Genomic DNA, 7133 nt, shown 5'->3' on the forward strand with positions numbered 1-7133 from the left:
GTTTCAGCTTGAGTACACGAACAGATGGTCGGACATTCTCCTTCAGGATCTCTTGGTAGACAGCAGAATTCATAGTTCTTTTTATCACGGCAAGTCTTCCAGGTCCTGAAGCAGCAAAACAGCCCCAGACCATCACACTACCACCATCATATTTTACTGTTGGTATAATGTTCTTTTTATGAAATGCAGTGTTCCTTCTACGCCAGATATACTTGGACACACACCTTCCAAAGAGTTCCACTTTTGTCTCATCGGTCCACAGAATGTTGTCCCAAAAGTCTTGGGGATCATCAAGATGTGTTGTGGAGAAATTGAGACGAGCTTTGATGTTCTTTTTGCTCAGCAGTGGTTTTCTCCTTGGAACTCTGCCATGCAGGCCATTTTTGCCCAGTCTTTTCCTGATGGTGGAGGCATGAACGCTGACATTAACTGAGGCAAGTGAGGCCTGCAGTTATTTGGACGTTGTTGTGGGGTCTTTTGTGACCTCTTGGATGAGTCGTCGCTGCGCTCTTGGGGTAATTTTGGGCGGCCGGCTACTCCTGGGAAGGTTCACCACTGTTCCATGTCTTCGCCATTTGTGGATAATGGCTCTCACTGTGGTTCGCTGGATTCCCAAAGCTTTGGAAATGGCTTTATAACCCTTTCCAGACTGATAGATCTCAATTACTTTCTTTCTCAATTGTTCCTGAATTTCTTTGGGTCTCGGCATGATTTGTAGCTTTTAAGGATCTTCTGGTGGACCTTACTGTGTCAAGCAGCTCCTATTTAAGTCTCTCCTATTTTGGGGCGGCTGTGGCTCAGTGGTAGAGCGGTTGCCTGCCAATCGGAAGGTTGATGGTTCGATCCCCGCTCCTGCAGTCATTGTCGAAGTGTCCTTGGGCAAGACACTGAACCCCGAGTCGCCCCCGGTGCTGCGCATCGGAGTGTGAATGTGTGTGAATGTTTATCTGATGAGCAGGTGGCACCTTGTACGGCAGCCCCTGCCACAGTGTATGAATGTGTGTGAATGGTGAATGTTTCCTGTAGATGTAAAAGCGCTTTGAGCAGTTGTTAAAACTGGAAAAGCGCTATATAAATACAGCACATTTACATTTACATAAGTGATGCCTTGATTGTGAACAGGTGTGGCAATAATCAGGCCTGGGTGTGGCTAGAGAAATTGAACTCAGGTGTGGACAACCACAGTTATAGTATGTTTTAACAAGGGGGGCAATCACTTTTTCACACAGGGCCATGATGGTTTGGATTTTTTTTCACCTTTAATAATAAACACTTTCAACAACAAACAAACATGCAAAGGAACAGGAAATGAGGAAGGGGGCAAACAGTTTTTCACACCACTGTATTATGACATTTCGGCATACTTATCAACTCTACAGTCACCTAAAATAATAAATAATATTTTAATAATAAAATAATAACATAGCAAGTGCGGTTCTCCTCATGATGCACTGCAACTTGGATTTGTTTTGATGGGGATCAGTTACAATCGGAGATTGGAGTGTTTTCAGGGGACAAAATGTTAATAAAAAATAAATGGTCAAAGAGTGGTTTTCCTAAATGCTAAAACCTAATCTAACCCTTAGGCACACTATCTGTCACGTGTGACCTGAGGCTCAAGTTGCTTTCTTGACAACAGATTGGAATCAGCTGTTGAGCATTACCATCAAAATATGACTACCCATATACAGCCATAACAGAAACCTAAATGGCAATGGTGACCGTCTGTGGTAGGCCACATGCAGTTTACTTCACTGTAGACAGCACAGACACTCAACTACTGCAGGCAGTGATTTCCTAAAAATCAACAAACCGTGCCTCTCTTCATTAAGACCAAAACACACATTATTACCCAGACAAGGCTTTGTGGGAATTCCAATAACAGAAAAGTCATTGCTTCAGTGAAACAGGCTGTTTCGGCTGCCTGTTGCAGACTTTAACAATGGTGGCTGGAGGGAACATTAACCAGCTGAGCTTCAGACAACACTGAATATCTGAGAAGGCTTACCTATACCCTTAATATACATTCTGTATGCTCTCCTTCATTCAATTTGAAGATGTTGGTCAAAATGCTGTACAGCGCTAATATCTTAACTTAAGTCATAGGTTTGGATTGTATTTCACTTGTATATTGTGATTTAACTATTTTTTTTCCTGACTTAAAATACAATTCCTAAACTTTGGAAGTGTTTGATTGAAAGGGTTTTCTCTACTTGTCAGACTTGTGCAAAATCCCCTAGGATGTTAAGGAAAATAAGTTGTTTAAGGTTGCTTTAAAAATACATAGTGAAGTTCTACTCAGTGTATGCAATATTATAAATCTTAGTCAAATAATAATCTCGTTAATAAAGGTATTTTTTTAATCTTATACCTTAAAGGTACCTTATTTGATCACATACACGTACATGTAGTGACATTCATTTTCTGCATTTAACCCATCCCTAAAGGTAGCAGTGGGCAGCCATTTACAGCGCCCGGGGATAAACTCCATATCTAAGCTAGTGCCTTGATCAAGGGCACTTACTGGAGAACCTAGTACATGTTTTTTGATGGTGGGGGAAACAGGAACAAACATGGGTAGGACACACAAACTCCACATAGAAAGGCGCGAAACGACCTGGATTCAAACCCAGAACCTTCTTTTTACCCATTGGGCCACCATGCTGCCTAATAATAAATATTCAAATAGGCTGATGGTGCGATATTTGCTTTGTTATTTCATAGAATCTGAGTAAAACTGGTGCTTCACAATGTGCATTACGCACATGAGTAAATCATTGTGTTTCTTTAAATTACTAAGCTAAATTGTAGATATACCAAGTGTCTCATTCATTGCTGTCAGGTGTTCACATCAAACAGTAACTAACTACATGACTTCATTCACATCAAATGATTGTAGTTGGTACCCAAGGATTCTATTTTAGCAAATTTTGTCTTTAAGCTTTTTGAGTTATTTATGTATTATCTGCTGTTCCAATGTTTTAGACACGGATACAGTAGTAATAATAACAGTCACACACACACAAAAATCAACAATCATGTAAAATTTTCTTTTATAAAAACAAAAAAACAGGCAAATAGGTGTACCTACAGTCTTCCACATTCCCGTAGAGAAAACACTGGATCATGACATTATGAGAGTGCAACCTGACTACAATAAAGCCTGAGGTTACAGCCTATGGTTACAGTAGAGATGTGCATCATGTGGTTTCTGTGCTCTTTTAAGTGCAGTTACCAATAGCAACAGACAGGAGGAACTACAGAGCAAAGCAGGGGCGACAAAAACAAGTGCTTCCAAACACATGTGATGCAAACTATTGCACACAAACGCGCACGCACAGTACTACAAAAGCTTGTGTGTGTGTGTGTGAGACAATGCGTCGGATGAACTGTTAATGGTCCATCTGGAGATCTGTGAAGAGGCAAGGCCAGCTAAGAGAAGAAGAGAGAAGTGTAGACTATGGCTTACCTCTCCTCCCTCCATCCATCTCTCTAATGAAATAATCTGTTTGATAATAGGCCCTTTTCATTATTGCCCCAAACAAATATTTATTATATTTATTATTTCTGATTACGTGTTGGCTTTCTGCCACTCCGAGTCATAAAACATGACTTGTCTCTGATTTTTTTCCCACCCTTTACTGCAGGGGGGAACATGTCTTTTCAATTAAAACATAGGAAACGTTCCAAAGAGACTGAGAGCGAGAAGTGAAATTCATAATATCCTGTCTGCGTCGTCCCATTTCATTCAATCTGACCTTCATTTAACCAGGTAGTCTGACTGAAATTAAAAAATATATATATATTTGAAATTAGACCTTAAAAAGGGGGACCAGTAATAAACAACAAAGTGATCTCAATAAACAGGGTAGAAAATAAAATGTAAACTGTGTCTTCTGTGCATGTGCATTTGATAAATGCCATCAACTTAGAAAAAATAAAATAAAATGTCAAAACACAAAAATCCCTGGTGTAAATAAGCACTCCAGCTTAATGCCACCTCTACATCTACTCTGTTGTGTCCACAGAGCTGCTCTTTACATACAGGTAGTGTCTTCCTTTTACCTTTCACTGAGTAAAAAAGAACAAAATAAATAATGCCAACTTGTTTCTCTTCTATAAAAACAATAAACAGAGTTCAGCGGCAAAATTTTAGTGAGCGAGAAACAAAGCATCTGACTTCCTCTGTGTTGCCATCATTGAGCCACATCAGGACACGTGATGCTGCAGGGGAAATCATACCCTGACTGGACACAACCCTGAATGGACCATGTGGCCCGGGATCTGGGCCAAAGGTCAGCTGCTGTGCAGCGGAGGAAGAGACGAGCTAGAAACAGACCACTATCAGTCAGTAGATGCAGTCCGTCAGGACTGTACTGGCCTTTATAACATGACTAAGAGTCTGAAGCCATGTGAGCTTCTAGCAAATGCTAACAGTCTGACATTCAGCAGATATAATGTTTACCACTGTTTACTATTGTAGTTTATTTTCTCGGCATGCTAACATTTGCTAATTGAAATTGGAATTGTAGGTATTTGGTCATTTTTTACCTGATGATGGCACTATATAAAAAGGTTTAGGCATCACCGAAGTTATTGCAATTCATCCTGAGGTGGACAGGGACTTTGTAAACCGAATACCATGGTTATCTATACAATTGCTGATATATTTCAGTCTGGACCAAAGTAGTGGGTCAGCTGACAACCTGCCATCTCTGAAGCCAACTCCCTTGTACGGAGTCTAAACATCAATCAACTAGGCTTTGCATGTATTTTAAAGTTTAAAAGTACAAGATAACTAATATAGAGTCTACAACTTATGACCATCTGTCATTGAAGCCTACAGCTGGGCAAACGCTCGTTATACTGTACATGAATGAAAATGAGACAACTCGTTTATTTATGATGTGTAATTGAAAAGTCGAGACCAAAGAAAGACGTGTGAGCAAAACATATACAATACAAGACCACGGCTAGCATGCTTGTGTGTGTGTGTGTGCGTGTCTGTGTGTGTGTATGTGTGTGTGGACCCATTGCAGCTGTGAAGCATGGTACTTCTGCCAAGCCCCTAACAGACAATTACCCCCACTGTGTGTGTGTGTGTGTGTGTGTGTGTGTGTGTGTGTGTGTGTGTGTGTCTCACACCGAACACAAGAGTGAACAGCACTAAGCTGTCTGTCTGCTACTAGATGTGACCAGACTTTAACATTGTAAGTAGATGCGGAGAGAGTTGGCCTACTTAAAGAGACAGTCACGCATTTTCTCCTCCTCCATATTATTACAGCTGGCTTTAATTGTGGGATCACACAGCCTAAAACTGACTGTTACATATACAGTATATTACCTAGGGCTTATAAAGATTATTTCTATTATTGATTAATTTATCAGTTATTTTTTTTAATTATAACATCTCAGAATATAGTAAAAACAATGCCCATCAAAATTCTTTCAAATTGTTTGTGGGTCAAAAAGTCAATATGCAATAAGACAAAAGAGTGAAAAGCACATTTAAGTAAGTAAATCCACTTATTTGAGAAGCTGCAAACAGCAGCACACATTTGTCATTTCTCCTTGATCACTCAAATAATTGACCAATCAATCCAACAATAATATGAACATTAAAAGCTGACACCTTCAATGTAAAAAAAGATTGTGTTTGAGATAACTGGTCTCAGCAGCCAGTAGGGAAGTTTAGAGATGGAATGATTAATCAATTAGTTGATTGATAAAGAATTCATTGGCCAATATTTAACAGTCTGTTAACAGTCAACATCATGAGTTAAGACTGAGGCAGCGTCATCTACATAGACAGGAGACAAGGGCTGTGGTCAGTTATTTCCCTGGCACAGCGCACCGGCTTTCCACTCTGGCCAAGCACTCACACTGCACACGCTAAACATGCACTAACCACACACACACACACACACACACACACACACACACACACACACACACACACACACACACACACACACACACACACACACACACACACACACACAGGAAAGCCCCTCTTGTTGCAGCCAGCAATGTAAGCCAAATCCCTCCCCCCAGAGAGATAGAACTTCTGCCACGTATGTTATTCATATATGTGCATGTTTGTTACAGTAAGAGAGAAAGAACACCTCAGTGTGCATGTGTGTGATTAATAACTGTACAGTGCTCTTTATAATTCACTCTGGTAAGTCACTGATGTTCATGTTGTATATGTATGTGTGTGTGTCTGTGTGTGTGTGTGTGTGTGTGTGTGTGTGTGTGTGCAGAGTAATCAGGACTGCATACTGCTCGGCCAAGGTGCTCAATAAGACCTCTCTCTCTCTCTTCAGCAGAGAATGGCAGGAACTAAAGAAAATCTAAAGGGCCTCACCACTGTGCAATGGGGTAACACCTACACTGGCAAGAAATACTTCCACCACCCCTGTAGCTCACAATATTGGTTAGCTCGTTGTGCTGTTTTTTTTCTTTAAATACAAAAAGCTTTTTCCATACACCACAAAGTGTAACAAGTTCTGGTTTTAGGGTTACATGCTGGAAATATTTCTTTTTTGGAACAATGAATTCCTGGACTCCTATTTTTTTTCTTTTCTCACTTGAGTCACTTTTCCAGTACAACCACAACTCAGTGATTACAACCTCTCGAATCTGCCACTGCAGTGTGCTCTCTCGCATCACACAGCGGCGAGTCTGCGCTCTCGAGTTTTGCAACAATTCTTGCGATACATTTGGTGCAAAACTAATTTGCACCTGTGGACTTAGTCTGTGGAGCTCTGAGCCAACAGGACGGCCGGGGACGGCAGGGTTTCTATCCAGTGGCGGCTCCAGAGATTTTTTGTTGCAGGTGCTATGGGGATGCTTAACACTTAAGAGAAGGTGCTTTGAATTTTGGGGCGTTTCATTATGGAGTTTGCATCATATATATATAGCCTATATACACACGCTTACACGCCCACATTAATTATACTCGTTCCGCGACTATAAGCATATGTTTGTGTATTCATCACAAGGGCTATAGATACAAAATACATGAGCTTGCCAATGTAAACCTCTAAGAATTATTTTCACCCGATTCTGTCATAGTCGGGCACTTAATACAACGGAGCAGCAAACAGCAGCAACAAAAAGCAACAGACACT

The 7133-nt window shown here is 40.7% G+C and overlaps 1 protein-coding gene and 1 long non-coding RNA gene across 4 annotated transcripts in view; one reads left to right on the forward strand and one right to left on the reverse strand.

Moving 5' to 3' along the window:
* Positions 1–7133, reverse strand: part of LOC117953608 (zinc finger E-box-binding homeobox 1-like) — an 82726-nt gene that overhangs the window by 33746 nt on the left and 41847 nt on the right. The gene's annotated exons all lie outside the window — the stretch shown is intronic.
* Positions 6144–7133, forward strand: part of LOC117953693 — a 19930-nt gene continuing 18940 nt past the window's right edge. The window contains exon 1 of the long non-coding RNA XR_004658655.1: positions 6144–6154. This is a non-coding gene — a long non-coding RNA (uncharacterized LOC117953693). The remainder of the gene's footprint in view (positions 6155–7133) is intronic.

Source organism: Etheostoma cragini, chromosome 12 (assembly GCF_013103735.1).
Source record: "Etheostoma cragini isolate CJK2018 chromosome 12, CSU_Ecrag_1.0, whole genome shotgun sequence".
Lineage (NCBI taxonomy): Eukaryota > Metazoa > Chordata > Actinopteri > Perciformes > Percidae > Etheostoma > Etheostoma cragini.